This window comes from Cyprinus carpio, chromosome B21 (genome assembly GCF_018340385.1).
Source record: "Cyprinus carpio isolate SPL01 chromosome B21, ASM1834038v1, whole genome shotgun sequence".
NCBI lineage: Eukaryota > Metazoa > Chordata > Actinopteri > Cypriniformes > Cyprinidae > Cyprinus > Cyprinus carpio.
Window position 1 is genome coordinate 20587554 of NC_056617.1, and position 23163 is coordinate 20610716.

Consider the following 23163-nt stretch of genomic DNA (forward strand, 5'->3'; position numbering starts at 1 on the left):
TACTAGCATCCACCTGTAATTGAAAAGGCTGGTCAAATTTCGGAGCTGCCAAAACAGGAGCTTCTGTAATCAACATTTTAATCTTCTCAAAAGCCTCCTGGAAAATACGATTCCAATGGAACTTCACGGTTCCACGCAAAACAAATTTGTTAAAGGCGCAGCCACCACAGAGAAATTCCGACAGAAACAAAGGTAAAATCCTACCATACCCAAAAAACGCATTAATTCCTTTTTGGTAGTTGGAGTAGGATAATTATCAATGATGTCTACTTTCCCACGGACCGGCCGCACCTGACCTTGACCCACAATCTTACCAAGGTAAGTAACGGTGGCTTTTGCAAACTCACACTTTGATAGATTTACAGTCAAATTAGCTGCAACAAAGCGATCCAACAAAGCCCGAATATGCTGTAAATGCTCGTCCCATGTGTGGCTATAAACTACCACATCGTCTAAATATACCACACAGCCATTCAAACCAGATATGACATGATTCATTAATCGCTGAAAGGTGGCGGGTGCGTTCCGCAAACCGAAACTCATTACTTTATAAGAAAATAATCCAGAAGGTGTAATGAAAGCAGATATTTCCCTAGCCCTTGCAGTTAGGGGTACTTGCCAATAACCTTTCTAAGGTCTAACTTGATCAACGCAATCCTCAATTCGAGATAAAGGAAAAGAGTCGGGTTTGGTAACAGCATTTACCTTTCGAGTATGACACGACACGACTTAATGTAACTAGAAACATCCCGTTTCTATTTTGGCCAAAAGAACCTTTTTAAGAGCAGCTTATAGGTCTTTTTGACACCCAAATGGCCAGATGTATCATGCGCAGTTTGTAACACAATGTTCCGAAATTTCTGAGAAATAACAATTTGTACAATGGGATCTCCGATTGCAAAATCTCCATGCGGTACCCATTTTCGAACCAACAGACCTTCATTTAAGTAATAACCCGAAGGAAGGTTGGCAATCGTGTCACACGGAACAACCCGATCAAACAGCTCATTTAGGGTTAAATCCCCCTTTTGTTCCATCACCAAATCATTACGTGATACTGACAGAATTGAAGGAATTTCCAAAGTACTCATCTCCTTTGGACAATCACATTTGTCAGTAATCTCCTGTTTTTTTGACATTGCCCGTGTCACGGCACAGGACGGCAAAACAGTGGTGATGAACAAAGAATAATTGGAGACGGAGTCACCACCAAGTGAGACGAACAATCTTTCCAAACACGGTTTCCAGCCAAATAATTTCCTAATATAACCTGTATTCCCCCTACAGGCAAACAAGGACGAACACCAACTTCCACTTCACCCTGAAGTAAATCAGACTGCAGAAAAAGTTGATGAGGAGGAACAGACATAACATCCATACAGATGCCACGTATCAGCACATTATCTCCTGTATATGAGTTGGATGAAAAGGGCAGTATTGACTCTAAAACGAAGGATTCAGACGAACCTGTGTCCTGCAAGATTTTTACAGGCACTTTTTCTGCAGAACCAAGCAATCCGACATAACCTTCAGTGACAAAAGGATTCAATGTCGGACCACAAGGTGCGCAAAATTTTTGCTCATAAGAATGATATACGGCCAAAACAGCTAAAGCAACAGGTTTTGCAGGCGAAAATTTTTAGTTTGTTTTGGACGTTTCTCTCATTTTTAACATTGGACACTAATTTTTCCAATGATCAAATGAATGACAATATTTACACACATTATTTTTATCTTGTCCTCCCACAAATTCATGATGAAATTTACCAGGCTGAGCGGATTTACGCCCCGGTTCATTCCGACTAGGTCCTCCATACATCTCATTACTGGCCGAAGTTTTATGAATTAACAAAAATTAATCTGCTGAAACAGCTGCTTCGTAAGCAGTGAGAGATTTTTGTTCACTTATGTAAGTCGCTACACGATCAGAAACACAATTTTTGAATTGTTCAAGCACAATCAAATCCTTTAAATCGTCTAGTGTTTCGATCTCAGAAGCCATACACCAGCGATTAAAGTACATAGAAATGTCGCGTAGAAACTCAACATGTGTCTGTTTCTCACCTTTTCTCCAAGACCTGAATTTTTGCCTGTATGCCTCTGGAACTAATTCATAGACTTTTAAAACGGCGGTCTTTACAGTCTGATAATTTGCTGCATCTTCTGTACTAAGAGCAGAGCCGGACAGTAACGGAGTACATTTACTTGAGTACAGTACTTAAGTACAATTTTGAGGGATCTGTACTTTACTCGAGTATCATTTTTGGGGAGTACTCATGACTTTACTCAAGTACATTTGAGAGGCAAATATTGTACTCTTTACTCCGCTACATTTCTATCCATAACCGTAAGTACCCGTTACTTCTTCGGCCCCGTCCACACGGAGCTTACCCCAATCCGATCTTTTTTTCCTCGTCTCAAGAAATATTCGCGTCCACACGAAACCGCAAACCGATGTAGTACACATGCCAGACCAGTATGTGGCGCTGTAATTCTGCCACAGAGATACACTAAAAACAGAGAAGACTTGGACTATGCGCATAAACCTTGCGCGTGGTACACAAACGAACATGGAACAATACATTTATTAATCTGTGCTAATGTTAGTTAATAAAAAAGACAATCGTTCAGTGTTTGTTCATGTTTTTGTTTCTATTACGTGACGTAGCGGTGTCTGATTAGGGCGAGACGTGGGCTGATGACTTCATCATATCAGAAAATATACGGATTCGCCGTCCAGACAAAAACGCAAGGGCGGAGTTTTCAAATGTAACCACTCTGGGACACGGTTTCAAAAAACATCGGTTTCACTCTCCCAAAACGCCGGATTCCGTGTGGACGAAACGGCATACTACGGAGCCCTGCACGTCACCTGTAGAAGAAAAAAAATCAATCCGTGGCGACGGTTTTGCAATCCGTCCCCTCAGTTTATAAACCGTGCTCACGAATTCTTAAACTGTTTCCTCGGTTTAACAAATCGTGCCCACGGATTAATAAACTGTACCCACGAATTTCCAATCCATGTGCTCAGATTTTGTAAACCGTACCTTCGGTTTTTGAATCCGTACCCATTCATAATCCGTGCGCATGCTTTCGCAATCCGTTCCCTCAGATTTGTAAACTCACGGATTTGTGTCTCCGCCCCCACCGGCAGATTCATTTCTGTTTATTAAACATTATTTCTCATAGTATCCTATGAGACCATGATCCGCACTCACAAAATAGTCTTCTTTAATTATTTATTTTACATTCATCACCAATAGGATGAAACACCTCCGCCTGTGTTTTATAGCCTAAAATAAACGCTAAAAAGAAGAATAGAAAATTCCCTGAATTTTCTAAAAAAAATACAATAAAAAAGCAATGTTATAATAGGCCTAATTATTTAATAATAAAATTAACAGTGAAGGGTGCATCTAACTCTGGGGGAAAAGCTAGTATAATAAAATCACCAAAATAATTCTTCATGTTAAGAAAGAATAGTACACAAACACATTTCCAAAACTGTAAAAGCTTATTTAAAAAGAAAACATTCATTAATTATTTTATGACAAAAAATTTTACTGTCTTAAGTGCACTCGTTTATTTAGCCTATAAATTAAAATAATAATAATAAAAAATAACTATTATTTTTCTTATTATTATTACATATTATTATACAGGTTATGCATAAGAAACTTTTATCCAAAACGACTTACAAAAGAGGAACAAATTACTCCAGAGTCAGTCACAATGCCAGGTTTATTATACAATAATAATCAAGTGCTAAGATGTTCACAAATTAAACAAGACGTTGATGCACATCTTTCTTATTAAATTTGCTGTAGGCCTATTCCACATAATAATATTCAATAAAACTGTATGTTAACACGCTGGCTACCTTTGAGCTTGCTGCATGAATCCGTGAGTAGCCTACAGTTTACAAATCCGAGGGAACGGATTGCGAAAGCATGCGCACCGATTGGAAATTTGTGGGCACGATTTGTTAAACCGAGGGAACAGTTTAAGAATTTGTGAGCACGGTTTATAAACTGAGGGGACAAATTGCAAAACCATCGCCACGGATTGATTTTTTTCTCCTACAGGCGACGTGCAGGGCTCCGTACTTATCCGATAAAAAATTTGTGCGACGGAAAAAAAGAAAAATTTTGGAAATTTGTTGTTGTTTCCCTCTCAAACGTGATTGGATTGTGCAGGCGCCACTGATTGGGACACAGCCTATCAGCAATCACTGATTGAACATCTGATTGAATTGAAGTTCAGTACACACACAGAGTTGTCACACATAGATTGTGTGTGTGAGAATGGTGTTATTCAGCTGAAAGTATTTTCTCCTGCCTTTGCCTGTATGTCTGTGAGAAGAAGGGGCTTAATACTGTCACTCAGATCAGCTGAATTTAATTTTTCCTTCTTTGTACGCTGACCTAAACACAGCTGATTAGCTGATTTTCTTTAATCATTATTATTTTCTCTTCTATGCTGTGTGTATAACACGGTCAGATTCAGAGGTGTGTCAGAACATTGCTATATTGCCTTCTTTGCTGATTTAGGTTTATTGATTTGATTGATGAAAATACAGGAACTCACATGTACACACAATTCTTAGCTGAATTTTCTTTTCTGATATTACACATTAATGTAAGCTGAGCATTTTCTTTGATGTTCTTGTGTTTAACACAGTCAGGTTCAAATGTGGGTGCAAAAATTCCATTAAAACTCTAGCAGAGGTTTGTCAGAGCGTTGCCATTGTGCGCAAGTGAGAAATGTTAAATAAAGAAACATGGTAAAAAGATGAAAATTACTTGATTTTACTTTCAATTCCTTTTACATTCTCCAAGGTATTAACATTAAAATTTTTCATAACTTCATGTAGGACATTTCTGTACATAAATGTAAGCACTGTGGCAGTAGAAATGCAATATTTAGAAAATGTACTCTTGTACTCTTGATACTCAAGTACTTTTAAAAACAAGTACTTCAGTACTTTTACTTAAGTAGACATCTGACTGTAGTACTTTGTAGTAAAATTTAGCAAGGGGTATCTGTACTTTTACTCAAGTAATGAAGCTGTGTACTCTGTCCACCTCTGACTAAGAGACGAGTATGCTTCTTGAGCCCTGCCTGAAAAAAATACATTGCAACATCAAAGTACGTTCGTCATCTGGCCAATTTCTTGCCTCAGCAACACGTTCAAATAATACAAAAAAAGGTTCCACATATTTTTCATCAAATTTTGGAATCAGTCTCAAATTACTCACTACATCAAATTTACGCAAATCATGCTCACTTCCTGACCCATTTGTGGCTGAAATTCTTCCATCTTTTATCAAATCCAAATGATAACGTTCAAGGTCCAATTGTTGTTGTTGCAACTGAACCTTAGATAATTCGAGACGATTTGTTCTTCTAATATTTTCTCTGTAGTCGCAGCTTCAATTAACAACAGTTCTTTTTGCTGTTCAAACATCAAATGAGACATTTTAGATGTAACATTAGCAAAAGGTTCTACAAATGGTTGCGACTTTAACACATCACGTTCATTCAACTCTGCCTTTATGACAGTTTTAATATTATCTTTTAAACTCTTATCTTGGACAGATAACCTAATTTCTTAATGATCTGCAATTTCTAAAAGTTGGTCTTTAGAAAAGACATCCAAGAGATCCTCTGACGGAGCTTTAATAAACTCCTCGACAGAGGCCATAACAAAACAAGGTAAGCTTATATTTAATACATAGGTAACAAAATTTAAGTGCAATTCCCCCTGACTAAATTATAAACTAACTAAACTGAACCCTAGTCTTCATATAGTTACTTGCAGTGGGTATTTACACACTATAAACCGGACCGTCTCCTCCTGATGAGTCAGCTACAGAATCGTGTCTCCAGCAGTGCTGCTTGCTCAGGAATGGCAGCAGGTTGGTGTGAGAGCATCTGCACACACAGTGAGGACAAGACTTTTGGACAACAGCCTGGTGTCAAGAAGAGCAGCAAAGAAGCCACTTCTCTCCGAGAAAAACTTCAAGAACAGGCTATTATTCTGCAGGAAGTACAATTTTTGGACATCAGAAGATTGGTGCAAAGTCATTTTCTCTGATGAAGCTCCCTTCCGACTGTTTGGGACATCTGGAAAATCGACTGTTCGGAGAAGAAAAGCTGAACGCCTCTATGAGTCCTGTGTTGTGCCAACAGTGAAGCATACTGAGACCATCCATGTGTGGGGTTGCTTTTCAACCGAGGGAGTGGGCTCTCTCATAATTCTGCCCAAAAACACTGCCACGAATAAAGAATGGTATCAAAACATCCTGCAAGAACGACTTCTTCCAATGATCCATGATCAATTTGGTGATGGTCCGTGCATTTTCTAGCATGATGGAGCACCATGTCACAAAGCAAGAGTGATAAAGAAGTAAAATATTGATATTTTACCTCTTTAATTATTTATTTATTTTTTGCCAATAAAAGCCTTTAAAACTTATGATATGCTATACATAGTATATGCATAGTATACCCATAGAAACGTGGAAAAATAATCTACAAATACTGAAGCAGCACACTTTGCAAAACACAATTTGTGACTTTTGGCCATGATTGTTATGTATATGTGTATATACAGGTGCTGGTCATATAATTAGAATATCATCAAAAAGTTGATTTATTTCACTAATTCCATTCAAAAAGTGAAACTTGTATATTATATTTATTCATTACACACAGACTGATATATTTCAAATGTGTATTTCTTTTAATTTTGATGATTACAACTGACAACTAAGGAAAATCCCAAATTCAGTATCTCAGAAAATTTTAATATTACTTAAGACCAATACAAAGAAAGAATTTTTAGAAATCTTGGCCAACTGAAAAGTATAAACATGAAAAGTATGAGCATGTACAGCACTCAATACTTAGATGGAGCTCCTGTTGCCTGAATTACTGCAGCAATGCGGCGTGGCATGGAGTCGATCAGTCTGTGGCACTGCTCAGGTGTTATGAGAGCCCAGGTTGCTCTGATAGTGGCCTTCAGCTCTTCTGCATTCTTGAGTCTGGCATATCACATCTTCCTCTTCACAATACCCCATAGATTTTCTATGGGGTGAAGGTCAGGCGAGTTTGCTGGCCAATTAAGAACAGGGATACCATGGTCCTTAAACCAGTTACTGGAAGCTTTGGCACTGTGTGCAGGTGCCAAGTCCTGTTGGAAAATGAAATCTGCATCTCCATAAAGTTGGTCAGCAGCAGGAAGCATGAAGTGCTCTAAAACTTCCTGGTATACGGCTGCGTTGACCTTGGACCTCAGGAAACACAGTGGACCAACACCAGCAGATGACATGGCACCCCAAACCATCACTGACTGTGGAAACTTTACACTGGACCTCAAGCAACGTGGATTGTGTGCCTCTCCTCTCTTCCTCCAGACTCTGGGACCCTGATATCCAAAGGAAATGCAAAATTTACTTTCATCAGAGAACATAACTTTGGACCAATCAGCAGCAGTCCAGTCCTTTTTGAAGCGAGACTCTTCTGACGCTGTCTGTTGTTCAAGAGTGGCTTGACACAAGGAATGCTCAGCTGAAACCAATGTCTTGCATACGTCTGTGTGTAGTGGTTCTTGAAGCACTGACTCCAGCTGCAGTCCACTCTTTGTGAATCTCCCCCACATTTTTTAATGGGTTTTGTTTTCACAATCCTCTCCAGGGTGCGGTTATCCCTATTGCTTGTACATTTTTTTCTGTCACATCTTTTCCTTCCCTTCGCCTCTCTATTAATGTGCTTGGACACAGAGCTCTGTGAACAGCCAGCCTCTTTTGCAATGAACTTTTCTGTTTTCCCCTTCTTGTGCAAGGTGTCAATGGTCGTCTTTTGGACAACTGTCAAGTCAGTAGTCTTCCCCATGATTGTGTAGCCTACAGAACTAGACTGAGAGACCATTTAAAGGCTTTGCAGGTGTTTTGAGTTAATTAACTGATTAGAGTGTGGCACCAGGTGTCTTCAATATTGAACCTTTTCACAATATTCTAATTTTCTGAGATACTGAATTTGGGATTTTTCTTCGTTATTAGTTATAATCATCAAAATTAAAAGAAATAAACATTTGAAATATATCAGTCTGTGTGTAATGAATGAATATAATATACAAGTTTCTCTTTTTGACAGAAAAAATTTAAACAAACAAACCTCACCTTACACTCCAATAACATAGTCTTCTACTGTATGTATATATATATATATACATATATATATATATATATATATATATATATATATATATATACACATACAGGTATATATATATATATATATATATATATATATATATATATATATATATACATACAGGTATATATATATATATATATGCACATATACAGTGCTGGGTAGTAACTGATTACATTTAATCTTAATTCGATTCCAAAAATTAAGTACTTGTAATTAGATGATATTACATTTTAAAATACCTGTAATCAGACTACAGTTACGTTTTATTGGATACATGATTATTCACGATCACATGACATGCAGGACAACAGTCATATCTTTATTTGATTGTTGTCATTTTAAAAAGGTTTATTTTCATTTTACATTTTTATGATTCAATTATTAGCTTTTCATTTAACTCACAAACCCCCTGCAGTTCCTTTATGAACTCCAGTTTGGGAAACTTTGACAATTTAATGTTTAATGCACTTCAGTAGCACCAAATGGAATAAATTTATATATTTCCATTCTTTGTATTATTATATCAATATGGTACAAGATTATCCTATTTAAATTAATGTGATAAATGAGCCAAAAATAGTCAACAAGTAGTCTGATTATGTAAAGGATTACGTTACTAACTACTACCATTTTTGCCATGTGATTTGTAATCAGTAACGGCTACAAATGTTATCTGCCCAGCACTACACACACACACACACACACACACACACACACACACACATACTGGCATATGTGGTTTATGAGGTCATTGTGACTTTTTGATGGTTTACGGGGACACACCTTTCCCAACATCCAATCGACATGAAAGTCGTGTCAAAAAATTTCATTTGATCTACAAAAGACAAATCATGCTTCAAAAAAACAATTTCACTTTCATAACACACAGATATTAAATATGTGACATTTCACAGGCTTGCGGGGTCGGGCCAAACTGTGGTTTATGAGGACACCTGGTTTATGAGGCCACTTTTACACACAACACACAAACCTAGCCTCAATCCTGGGTTAAGGGGACTGACAAACATTAGTAACATTAGTTTGCTCTGCTACTGAAAGAAGGGTCTTCATGACAATAGCACAGCTCCTGGCTTTCCCCAACTAAACTCCTGCATAAACCAGATCAATTATAAAAAAAAAAAAAAAAAAATTTCACAAGTCATTTGTAGCCTAATTATGCAGTAAAATATTATATATGATCTGGGATTATTAAAAGAAACTGTACCTTTGAAGAACAATGTAAATGCTTGGAAATATTTAACATCTTTAATTCCATTCATTATTTGTAGCATGCCTGCCGTCCAATAATCACACATAAGTTTTGTGTTTTGTTACTTTTAATCAGAAATAAAATATCAGCTTTCAAATTCTATCAGTTTTATCACAAAATTCAAAATGTTTTTTTTTTTTTTTTCAGCCACAGAGAGACGTCAGCAAAACAGTGTCACATAAAGCTTCATTTTTAATGTTTGTTTGAAGAAATTGGTCATGGGAATGAGCAAGGAGACATGCGGAAATGCAGACTTAGAAAATGTGTACTCAATGAAATCATGATGTGGGGTGGCTTATCTTGTTACAATGTCTTGAGCAATTCAGTTCATTATTATTAGTAATTGTAGCCATTGCAGTGTGAATGTCATTGCGTGTCAGCGTGGACACCCATTGTCTACACCAGGCATAGTTCTGCCTCGTTGTAGTTTTAGTTGATGCAACAGGTGTAAATATTTATTGTAAAGTTGGACGTTGCAAAGTCTGAGATCTTTTCGTTTTAACTAATTTAATGTATTCTATTTAAAAGTGTAAGTCACTTATTGCAACTATTCATTGATTAAATTAATACAATCAATGTCAAATCTGCAATTGTGCTGATATTCAAGAAACAACACTACTGGTAGTCTCATGTTGCTTAACTAGGCTATATCAAACTATTAATTTAAAAACTCAATTTTTAATGCAGTGTTTGTTGTATATATTTCTCAGAACAAATGGTGTGACTGTTACCTGTTACTGTCACATTATTCATGATCAACTGAGGCAGTTCAGGTGTTTTTTTTTTTTGTTTGTTTTTTTTACATTGCTGATTGCTTTTTTCTCGATGCTTAACAAAACCTTAAAACCATAAAATAAAATAAAAAATCAACAGTATTAGTAAGAGAGTAAAAAACATGTTTAATAAAAATCTTTTTGATTGGGTAAAAAAAAAAAAAATTTTCACTCACAGGAATTAAAAACTTTACTTTTAAAAACAGTAAATCATTTAAGAAGACTCACTCGATGACAAAACGTTACTTGTAAAAACACAATAAGATTACATTCTAGTGCTGTCAAAAGACTAATCACGATTAATCGCATCCAAAATAAGTTTTTGTTTACATAATGAATGAGTGCGTACTGTGTATATTTATTGTGTGTGTGTGTGTATATATATATATATATATATATATATATATATATATATATACATATATACATATATGTGTATAAACATATATACAAACACGTATGTATATATAAGAAAAATAATAAAACCAAGTATATAAAAAAATGTGAAATCCTAATATAAATATATAAATGTAAATACATGTAAATATTTTCAAAATATATACTGTATCTGTGTGTATAAAGTATGTAAAAAACGTATTTTGGAATGCGATTAATTGTGATTAATCTTTTGACAGCACTTTACATTAAATTGCATTCAGAATATTGTCACTTGTGACTGGAGTAACAAAACTTTACTTCTAAAAATGTAAAGTAATTTAAATACTAATTAATAAAACTCCATGCGTTTTAAGGTTACCCCTCGGTTACGGACAAAGTCTCTAATATTTTGGACCGTCCGGTGTTGTAGGACTGGATTCTCTAAATTTTTGCAGACCTCACACTCCCTCATCGATGCCAAGCAACCTTTAGTTATGTGTTGTCTGAAGTGTCGCATAACAGCATTCACCTCAGATTTTTTCCATGGCCTTTTGGCTGTCCGTTTTCCTCTGCTAGAGACTGAAAAGAAAACAATGATAAATTGTTAGCATTACTGCCTACCATTTTTTGTGCCTTTTTGTTTAACCAGACCTGCTTCCCTGGCTGAACTAACACAAAGATTTGTGTAATTAAGTAATGTTTACTCAAATTGAGAATGATTGTGTTTGTATTTAAGAACAGGTAAGCCAACTCAAAATTAAATGGGATTGTATGCCCATATGGCTACTTCAAATGTGAAATTATGACCCGGTTTCATAGACAGGGCTTAGCCTAAACCAGGATTAGGCCACAGTTCAATTAGGACATTTAAGTCATTTTTATTAACATGCCTTAGAAAAAAACATTACTGTTGTGCATCTTAAGACAAAACAAAGACACTGACATGTTTTAGAATCAATCAGTGAAAGTTTCTTTCAGCTGAATTAGCTCAGATTTACATTTTAGTCTAGGACTAGGCTTAAGCCTTGTCTGTGAAATGGGGGATATACCTATAAACAGTTTTAAGTGTTTTTTTCCCCCATTTTTCTTTATAATTCTTTTTATTTATATGTCTAGGTCAGAGGTCACCAACTGGCGGACTCCAGTCTGAATCCGGACCGCAAAATATGTCCATGTGGACCGTGAATGCTTTTGACATAATGAAATAAATACCAAACACTAATTTCTAATAAATCAAATTTATATCAAGCATCGGTAGTTAACGTCAGCTCGGTAGAGCCGTTTGGGTGCAGTCATGCGTGCAGAGATGAGAGCAGAGAACAGTGTGCTGCGCACAGAGAGATGAAATAGATCATTACTGGAACTCAAGCCGTTTTAGTTGAAGAACCCTGATCTAGATATTACATTAATAAAATTCAAATTAAATTAGAATTTAAACCCAACTTTACCATACCATTGTTTTCAGAGAGATTTCTTTCAGTGTTTGGTCCATCAGATGTGTCCTTCGGGCACAGTTTCCTCCTTTTCAAAGGCTCTGTGGATATGGATAGGCAAATCATCGTTTTACAATGCTTTGAGGTGTATACCACTGGGCAATACTGCAGTTGTAAGATGAATGAATGGCCACTCTAAAACAATAGTCTATTGACGCTTTCCCCCGCCATTGACAAGCTATCTCATATTGCATGAGAAAACACGGGTTAGCCTATTACAGGTTACTGTGTTGTAGGTATATTACAGGGCATCTCAATAAATTAGAATGTCGTGGAAAATTTCATTTATTTCAGTAATTCAACTCAAATTGTGAAACTTGTGTATTAAATAAATTCAATGCACACAGACTGAAGTAGTTTAAGTCTTTGGTTCTTTTAATTGTGATGATTTTGGCTCACATTTAACAAAAACCCACCAATTCACTATCACAACAAATTAGAATACTTCATAAGACCAAAAAAAAAAAAAAAAACATTTTTTGTGAATTGTTGGTCTTCTGGAGAGTATGTTCATTTACTGTACATGTAGTCAATACTTGGTAGGGGCTCCTTTTGCTTTAATTACTGCCTCAATTCGGCGTGGCATGGAGGTGATCAGTTTGAGGCACTGCTGAGGTGGTATGAAGCCCAGATTTCTTTGACAGTGGCCTTCAGTTCATCTGCATTGTTTGGTCTCTTGTTTCTCATTTTCCTCTTGACAATACTCCATAGATTCTCTCTGGTGTTTAGGTCTGGTGAGTTTGCTGGCCAGTCAAGCACACCAACACCACGGTCATTTAACAACTTTTGGTGCTTTTGGCAGTGTGGGCAGGTGCCAAATCCTGCTGGAAAATGAAATCAGCATCTTCAAAAAGCTGGTCAGAAGAAGGAAGAATGAAGTGGTCCAAAATTTCTTGGTAAACACTTGCAGTGACTTTGGTTTTCAAAAAACACAATGGACCAACACCAGCAGATGACATTGCACCCCAAATCATCACAGACTGTGGAAACTTAACACTGGACTTCAAGCAACTTGGGCTATGAGCTTCTCCACCCTTCCTCCAGACTCTAGGACCTGGGTTTCCAAATGAAATACTAAACTTGCTCTCATCTGAAAAGAGGACTTTGGACAACTGGGCAACAGTCCAGTTCTTCTCCTTAGCCCAGGTAAGACGCCTCAGGAGTGGTCCATGTGGAATGATAGCACATGGGCATCTGGGGTACAGGACAGAGACTTGGGCTTACCGCACAGTGGAGTCACTACAGGTCAAGTCTAAAAGTCTATAGATCCCTACATAAGCCATGGACTTTCTTTCTCTCACTGCCGAGTATTGTATAGTGTATATCACACTCCTTGTGATAGCTACTCTTTTGCCTGTGTCATACCAGTCTGCTACTGTTTCGATCCAACCCTTGTTTTGACCATGTTTTACAATAAAGCCTTGCGAATGGATCCTGTATCAATTTTGAAGAATGTTTGTAACCAAGCAGTTTTCGGGTAACTTTAACTTGCATAGTATTTTTCCTCCTATGGAAGTCAATTGTGCCTAAACCTGCTTGGTTCTTCAAAATATATTTTGTGCTCAGCAGAACAAAGAAATGTATAAAAGGTTGAAGGCCACTGCACACATTCCGAAATTTTTGCATGCGTTTTTCCGTTTTTTCGCATTCGTCATCCTTTCCTATTAAAATGCATGCTACGGATGCGAAACTGCAGAAAATCAAACCCGATTAGGGCTGGGCTATATGGCTGAAAACTGTATCACGATATAAGTGTTTCATATCGGTCGATATTGATAATTATTGATATTTTTATGACCTATTTCAATTAAGGAGCAGGAGAAAAATAAATTACATTTAAACATTTTTATTTTAAACTTAAAGAATTAGTTCACCTCAAAACGAAAATTTCCTAATCATTTACTCACCCCCAATGCCACCCAAGATATCCATGTCTTTCTTTCTTCAGTGGAAAAGAAATTAAGTTTTTTGAGGAATCCATTTAAGTCCATTATATGACGAAAAAAAACCTGAAATGTTTTCATCAAAAAACTTAATTTCTTTATGCGACTCAGCAGAAGAATATAGTTTAATAACACAAGTGTGTGTTTACTCGTGGTTTATGAGGACACACATGACTATTGTATGCGACTCAGCAGAAGAATATAGTTTAATAACACAAGTGTGTGTTTACTCGTGGTTTTATGAGGACACACATGACTATTGTATGCGACTCAGCAGTAGACTATATTTTAATAACACAAGTGTGTGTTCACTCGTGGTGGTTTATGAGGACACACATGACTATTGTATGCGACTCAGCAGTAGACTATAGTTTAATAACACAAGTGTGTGTTTACTCGTGGTTTATGAGGACACACATGACTATTGTATGCGACTCAGCAGTAAACTATAGTTTAATAACACAAGTGTGTGTTTACTCGTGGTTTATGAGGACACACATGACTATTGTATGAGACTCAGCAGAAGAATATAGTTTAATAACACAAGTGTGTGTTTTACTCGTGGTTTATGAGGACACACATGACTATTGTATGCGACTCAGCAGTAAACTATAGTTTAATAACACAAGTGTGTGTTTACTCGTGGTTTATGAGGACACACATGACTATTGTATGCGACTCAGCAGTAGACTATAGTTTAATAACACAAGTGTGTGTTTTACTCGTGGTTCATGAGGACACATGACTATTGTATGAGACTCAGCAGTAGACTATAGTTTAATAACACAAGTGTGTGTTTTACTCGTGGTTTATGAGGACACACATGACTATTGTATGTGACTCAGCAGTAGACTATAGTTTAATAACACAAGTGTGTGTTTTACTCGTGGTTTATGAGGACACACATGACTATTGTATGTGACTCAGCAGTAGACTATAGTTTAATAACACAAGTGTGTGTTTACTCGTGGTTTATGAGGACACACATGACTATTGTATGTGACTCAGCAGTAGACTATAGTTTAATAACACAAGTGTGTGTTTACTCGTGGTTTATGAGGACACACATGACTATTGTATGCGACTCAGCAGTAGACTATAGTTTAATAACACAAGTGTGTGTTCACTCGTGGTTTATGAGGACACACATGACTATTGCATGCGGCTCAGCAGTAAACTATAGTTTAATAACACAAGTGTGTGTTTACTCCGTGGTTTATGAGGACACACATGACTATTGTATGTGACTCAGCAGTAGACTATAGTTTAATAACACAAGTGTGTGTTTACTCGTGGTTTATGAGGACACACATGACTATTGTATGCGACTCAGCAGTAAACTATAGTTTAATAACACAAGTGTGTGTTTACTCGTGGTTTATGAGGACACACATGACTATTGTATGCGACTCAGCAGAAGAATATAGTTTAATAACACAAGTGTGTGTTTACTCGTGGTTTATGAGGACACACATGACTATTGTATGCGACTCAGCAGTAGACTATAGTTTAATAACACAAGTGTGTGTTTACTCGTGGTTTATGAGGACACACATGACTATTGTATGCGACTCAGCAGTAAACTATAGTTTAATAACACAAGTGTATGTTTACTCGTGGTTTATGAGGACACACATGACTATTGTATGCGACTCAGTAGACTATAGTTTAATAACACAAGTGTGTGTGTTACTCGTGGTTTATGAGGACACACATGACTATTGTATGCGACTCAGCAGTAAACTATAGTTTAATAACACAAGTGTGTGTTTTACTCGTGGTTTATGAGGACACACATGACTATTGTATGCGACTCAGCAGTAAACTATAGTTTAATAACACAAGTGTGTGTTTACTCGTGGTTTATGAGGACACACATGACTATTGTATGAGACTCAGCAGTAGACTATAGTTTAATAACACAAGTGTGTGTTTACTCGTGGTTTATGAGGACACACATGACTATTGTATGCGACTCAGCAATAGACTATAGTTTAATAACACAAGTGTGTGTGTTTACTCGTGGTTTATGAGGACACACATGACTATTGTATGCGACTCAGCAGTAAACTATAGTTTAATAACACAAGTGTGTGTTTACTCGTGGTTTATGAAGACACACATGACTATTGTATGCGACTCAGCAGTAGACTATAGTTTAATAACACAAGTGTGTGTTTTACTCGTGGTTTATGAGGACACACATGACTATTGTATGCGACTCAGCAGTAAACTATAGTTTAATAACACAAGTGTGTGTTTACTCGTGGTTCATGAGGACACACATGACTATTGTATGAGACTCAGCAGAAGAATATAGTTTAATAACACAAGTGTGTGTTTACTCGTGGTTCATGAGGACACACATGACTATTGTATGAGACTCAGCAGTAAACTATAGTTTAATAACACAAGTGTGTGTTCACTCGTGGTTTATGAGGACACACATGACTATTGTATGCGACTCAGCAGTAGACTATAGTTTAATAACACAAGTGTGTGTTTACTCGTGGTTTATGAGGACACACATGATTATTGTATGCGACTCAGCAGCAGAAACTATAGTTTAATAACACAAGTGTGTGTTTTACTCGTGGTTTATGAGGACACACATGACTATTGTATGAGACTCAGCAGTAAACTATAGTTTAATAACACAAGTGTGTGTTTACTCGTGGTTTATGAGGACACACATGACTATTGTATGCGACTCAGCAGTAAACTATAGTTTAATAACACAAGTGTGTGTTTACTCGTGGTTTATGAGGACACACATAACTATTGTATGCGACTCAACAGTAGACTATAGTTTAATAACACAAGTGTGTGTTTACTCGTGGTTTATGAGGACACACATGACTACTGTATGCGACTCAGCAGTAAACTATAGTTTAATAACACAAGTGTGTGTTTTACTCGTGGTTTATGAGGACACACATGACTATTGTATGAGACTCAGCAGTAAACTATAGTTTAATAACACAAGTGTGTGTTTACTCGTGGTTTATGAGGACACACATGACTATTGTATGCGACTCAGCAGTAAACTATAGTTTAATAACACAAGTGTGTGTTTACTCGTGGTTTATGAGGACACACATGACTATTGTATGCGACTCAGCAGTAAACTATAGTTTAATAACACAAGTGTGTGTTCACTCGTGGTTTATGAGGACACACATGACTATTGTATGCGACTCAGCAGTAGACTATAGTTTAATAACATAAGTGTGTGTTTACTCGTGGTTTATGAGGACACACATGACTATTGTATGCCACTCAGCAGTAGACTATAGTTTAATAACACAAGTGTGTGTTTACTCGTGGTTTATGAGGACACACATGACTATTGTATGCGACTCAGCAGTAAACTATAGTTTAATAACACAAGTGTGTGTTTACTCGTGGTTTATGAGGACACACATGACTATTGTATGCGACTCAGCAGTAGACTATAGTTTAATAACACAAGTGTGTGTTTACTCGTGGTTTATGAGGACACACATGACTATTGTATGCGACACATCAAAATAATATACTTTAATAACACAAGTGTGTGTTTACTCGTGGTTTATGAGGACACACATGACTATTGTATGCGACTCAGCAGCAGTAAACTATAGTTTAATAACACAAGTGTGTGTTTACTCGTGGTTTATGAGGACACACATGACTATTGTATGCGACTCAGCAGTAGACTATAGTTTAATAACACAAGTGTGTGTTTACTCGTGGTTTATGAGGACACACATGACTATTGTAGGAGACTCAGCAATAAACTATAGTTTAATAACACAAGTGTGTGTTTACTCGTGGTTTATGAGGACACACATGACTATTGTATGCGACTCAGCAGTAGACTATAGTTTAATAACACAAGTGTGTGTTTACTCGTGGTTTATGAGGACACACATGACTATTGTATGCGACTCAGCAGTAGACTATAGTTTAATAACACAAGTGTGTGTTTACTCGTGGTTTATGAGGACACACATGACTATTGTATGTGACTCAGCAGTAGACTATAGTTTAATAACACAAGTGTGTGTGTTTACTCGTGGTTTATGAGGACACACATGACTATTGTATGCGACTCAGCAGTAGGCTATAGTTTAATAACACAAGTGTGTGTTTACTCGTGGTTTATGAGGACACACATGACTATTGTATGCGACTCAGCAGTAAACTATAGTTTAATAACACAAGTGTGTGTTTACTCGTGGTTTATGAGGACACACATGACTATTGTATGCGACTCAGCAGTAAACTATAGTTTAATAACACAAGTGTGTGTCTTACTCGTGGTTTATGAGGACACACATGACTATTGTATGCGACTCAGCAGTAGACTTTAGTTTAATAACACAAGTGTGTGTTTACTCGTGGTTTATGAGACTCAGCAGTAGACTATACACATGACTATTGTATGCGACTCAGCAGTAGCAGTAAACTATAGTTTAATAACACAAGTGTGTGTTTACTCGTGGTTTATGAGGACACAAATGACTATTGTATGTGACTCAGCAGTAGACTATAGTTTAATAACACAAGTGTGTGTTTACTCGTGGTTTATGAGGACACACATGACTATTGTATGAGACTCAGCAGTAGACTATAGTTTAATAACACAAGTGTGTGTTTTACTCGTGGTTCATGAGGACACACATGACTATTGTATGCGTCTCAGCAGTAAACTATAGTTTAATAACACAAGTGTGTGTTTTACTCGTGGTTTATGAGGACACACATGACTATTGTATGCGACTCAGCAGTAGAATATAGTTTAATAACACAAGTGTGTGTTTACTCGTGGTTCATGAGGACACACATGACTATTGTATGTGACTCAGCAGTAGACTATAGTTTAATAACACAAGTGTGTGTTTACTCGTGGTTTATGAGGACACACATGACTATTGTATGCAACTCAGCAGTAGACTATAGTTTAATAACACAAGTGTGTGTTTACTCGTGGTTTATGAGGACACACATGACTATTGTATGTGACTCAGCAGTAGACTATAGTTTAATAACACAAGTGTGTGTGTTAACTCGTGGTTTATGAGGACACAAATGACTATTGTATGCGACTCAGCAGTAGACTTTAGTTTAATAACACAAGTGTGTGTGTTTACTCGTGGTTTATGAGGACACACATGACTATTGTATGCGACTCAGCAGTAAACTATAGTTTAATAACACAAGTGTGTGTTTAACTCGTGGTTTATGAGGACACACATGACTATTGTATGAGACTCAGCAGTAGACTTTAGTTTAATAACACATTACTCGGTTTTACTCGTGGTTTATGAGGACACACATGACTATTGTATGCGACTCAGCAGTAAACTATAGTTTAATAACACAGGTGTGTGTTTACTCGTGGTTCATGAGGACACACATGACTATTGTATGTGACTCAGCAGTAAACTATAGTTTAATAACACAAGTGTGTGTTTACTCGTGTTTTATGAGGACACACATGACCTATTGCATGAGACTCAGCAGTAAACTATAGTTTAATAACACAAGTGTGTGTTTACTCGTGGTTTATGAGGACACACATGACTATTGTATGCGACTCAGCAGTAGACTATAGTTTAATAACACAAGTGTGTGTGTTAACTCGTGGTTTATGAGGACAAACATGACTATTGTATGCGACTCAGCAGTAGACTATAGTTTAATAACACAAGTGTGTGTTTACTCGTGGTTTATGAGGACACACATGACTATTGTATGAGACTCAACAGTAGACTATAGTTTAATAACACAAGTGTGTGTTACTCGTGGTTTATGAGGACACACATGACTATTGTATGTGACTCAGCAGTAAACTATAGTTTAATAACACAAGTGTGTTTGTTTACTCGTGGTTTATGAGGACACACATGACTATTGTATGTGACTCAGCAGTAGACTATAGTTTAATAACACAAGTGTGTGTTTTACTCGTGGTTTATGAGGACAAACATGACTATTGTATGTGACTCAGCAGTAGACTATAGTTTAATAACACAAGTGTGTGTTTACTCGTGGTTTATGAGGACACACATGACTATTGTATGAGACTCAGCAGAAGACTATAGTTTAATAACACAAGTGTGTGTTTACTCGTGGTTTATGAGGACACACATGACTATTGTATGCGACTCAGCAGTAAACTATAGTTTAATAACACAAGTGTGTGTTTACTCGTGGTTTATGAGGACACACATGACTATTGTATGTGACTCAGCAATAGACTATAGTTTAATAACACAAGTGTGTGTTTACTCGTGGTTTATGAGGACACACATGACTATTGTTAGCGACTCAGCAGTAGACTATAGTTTAATAACACAAGTGTGTGTTTACTCGTGGTTTATGAGGACACACATGACTATTGTATGTGACTCAGCAGTAGACTATAGTTTTAATAACACAAGTGTGTGTTTACTCGTGGTTTATGAGGACACACATGACTATTGTATGAGACTCAGCAGTAAACTATAGTTTAATAACACAAGTGTGTGTTTACTCGTGGTTTATTAAAACAAAAATGAAAATCGTAACATACTCAAAATAAGACAACACATAAATAACACAAGTGTGTGTTTACTCGTGGTTTATGAGGACACACATCACTATTGTATGCGACTCAGCAGTAAACTATAGTTTAATAACACAAGTGTGTGTTTACTCGTGGTTTATGAGGACACACATGACTATTGTATGTGACTCAGCAGTAGACTATAGTTTAATAACACAAGTGTGTGTTTACTCGTGGTTCATGAGGACACACATGACTATTGTATGCGACTCAGCAGTAGACTATAGTTTAATAACACAAGTGTGTGTTTTACTCGTGGTTTTATGAGGACACACATGACTATTGTATGTGACTCAGCAGTAGACTATAGTTTAATAACACAAGTGTTTGTTTACTCGTGGTTTATGAGGACACACATGACTATTGTATGTGACTCAGCAGTAGACTATAGTTTAATAACACAAGTGTGTGTTTACTGGTGGTTTATGAGGACACACATCACTATTGTATGCGACTCAGCAGTAGACTATAGTTTAATAACACAAGTGTGTGTTTACTCGTGGTTTATGAGGACACATGACTATTGTATGAGACTCAGCAGTAGACTATAGTTTAATAACACAAGTGTGTGTTTACTCGTGGTTTATGAGGACACACATGACTATTGTATGTGACTCAGCAGTAGACTATAGTTTAATAACACAAGTGTGTGTTTTACTCGTGTGGTTTATGAGGACACACATGACTATTGTATGAGACTCAGCAGTAAACTATAGTTTAATAACACAAGTGTGTGTTTACTCGTGGTTTTATGAGGACACACATGACTATTGTATGCGACTCAGCAGTAGACTATAGTTTAATAACACAATTGTGTGTTTACTCGTGGTTTATGAGGACACACATGACTATTGTATGCGACTCAGCAGTAGACTTTAGTTTAATAACACAAGTGTGTGTGTTTACTCGTGGTTTATGAGGACACACATGACTATTGTATGAGACTCAAGCAGTAGACTATAGTTTAATAACACAAGTGTGTGTTTACTGGTGGTTTATGAGGACACACATCACTATTGTATGCGACTCAGCAGTAGACTATAGTTTAATAACACAAGTGTGTGTGACACTCGTGGTTTATGAGGACACACATGACTATTGTATGCGACTCAGCAGTAAACTATAGTTTAATAACACAAGTGTGTGTTTACTCGTGGTTTATGAGGACACACATGACTATTGTATGCGACTCAGCAATAGACTATAGTTTAATAACACAAGTGTGTGTTTTACTCTCGTGGTTTATGAGGACACACATGACTACTGTATGTGACTCAGCAGTAGACTATAGTTTAATAACACAAGTGTGTGTTTACTCGTGGTTTATGAGGACACACATGACTATTGTATGCGACTCAGCAGTAGACTATAGTTTAATAACACAAGTGTGTGTTTACTCGTGGTTTATGAGGACACACATGACTATTGTATGAGACTCAGCAGTAAACTATAGTTTAATAACACAAGTGTGTGTTTACTCGTGGTTTATGAGGACACACATGACTATTGTATGCGACTCAGCAGTAGACTATAGTTTAATAACACAAGTGTGTGTTTACTCGTGGTTTATGAGGACACACATGACTATTGTATGCGACTCAGCAGTAGACTATAGTTTAATAACACAAGTGTGTGTTTACTCGTGGTTTATGAGGACACACATGACTATTGTATGCGACTCAGCAGTAGACTATAGTTTAATAACACAAGTGTGTGTTTTACTCGTGGTTTAAGAGGACACACATGACTATTGTATGAGACTCAGCAGAAGACTATAGTTTAATAACACAAGTGTGTGTTTACTCGTGGTTTATGAGGACACACATGACTATTGCATGCGACTCAGCAGTAGACTATAGTTTAATAACACAAGTGTGTGTTTACTCGTGGTTTATGAGGACACACATGACTATTGTATGAGACTCAGCAGTAAACTATAGTTTAATAACACAAGTGTGTGTTTACTCGTGGTTTATGAGGACACACATGACTATTGTATGCGACTCAGCAGTAAACTATAGTTTAATAACACAAGTGTGTGTTTTTACTCGTGGTTTATGAGAACACACATGACTATTGTATGTGACTCAGCAGTAGACTATAGTTTAATAACACAAGTGTGTGTTTACTCGTGGTTTATGAGGACACACATGACTACTGTATGAGACTCAGCAGTAGACTATAGTTTAATAACACAAGTGTGTGTTTACTCGTGGTTTATGAGGACACACATGACTATTGTATGTGACTCAGCAGTAGACTATAGTTTAATAACACAAGTGTGTGTTTACTCGTGGTTTATGAGGACACACATGACTATTGTATGCGACTCAGCAGAAGAATATAGTTTAATAACACAAGTGTGTGTTTACTCGTGGTTTATGAGGACACACATGACTATTGTATGTGACTCAGCAGTAAACTATAGTTTAATAACACAAGTGTGTGTTTACTCGTGGTTTATGAGGACACACATGCCTACTGTATGCGACTC

The 23163-nt window shown here is 36.8% G+C and overlaps 1 long non-coding RNA gene across 3 annotated transcripts in view; it reads right to left on the bottom strand.

The window, feature by feature from the left end:
* Positions 1 to 10809: 10809 nt before the first annotated feature.
* Positions 10810 to 23163, bottom strand: part of LOC122141243 — a 28045-nt gene continuing 15691 nt past the window's right edge. For all 3 annotated transcript variants that reach the window (XR_006157625.1, XR_006157626.1, XR_006157624.1), the window contains 2 exons: positions 12095 to 12175; positions 10810 to 11220 (listed from right to left, as the gene is read on the bottom strand). This is a non-coding gene — a long non-coding RNA (uncharacterized LOC122141243). The remainder of the gene's footprint in view (positions 11221 to 12094; positions 12176 to 23163) is intronic.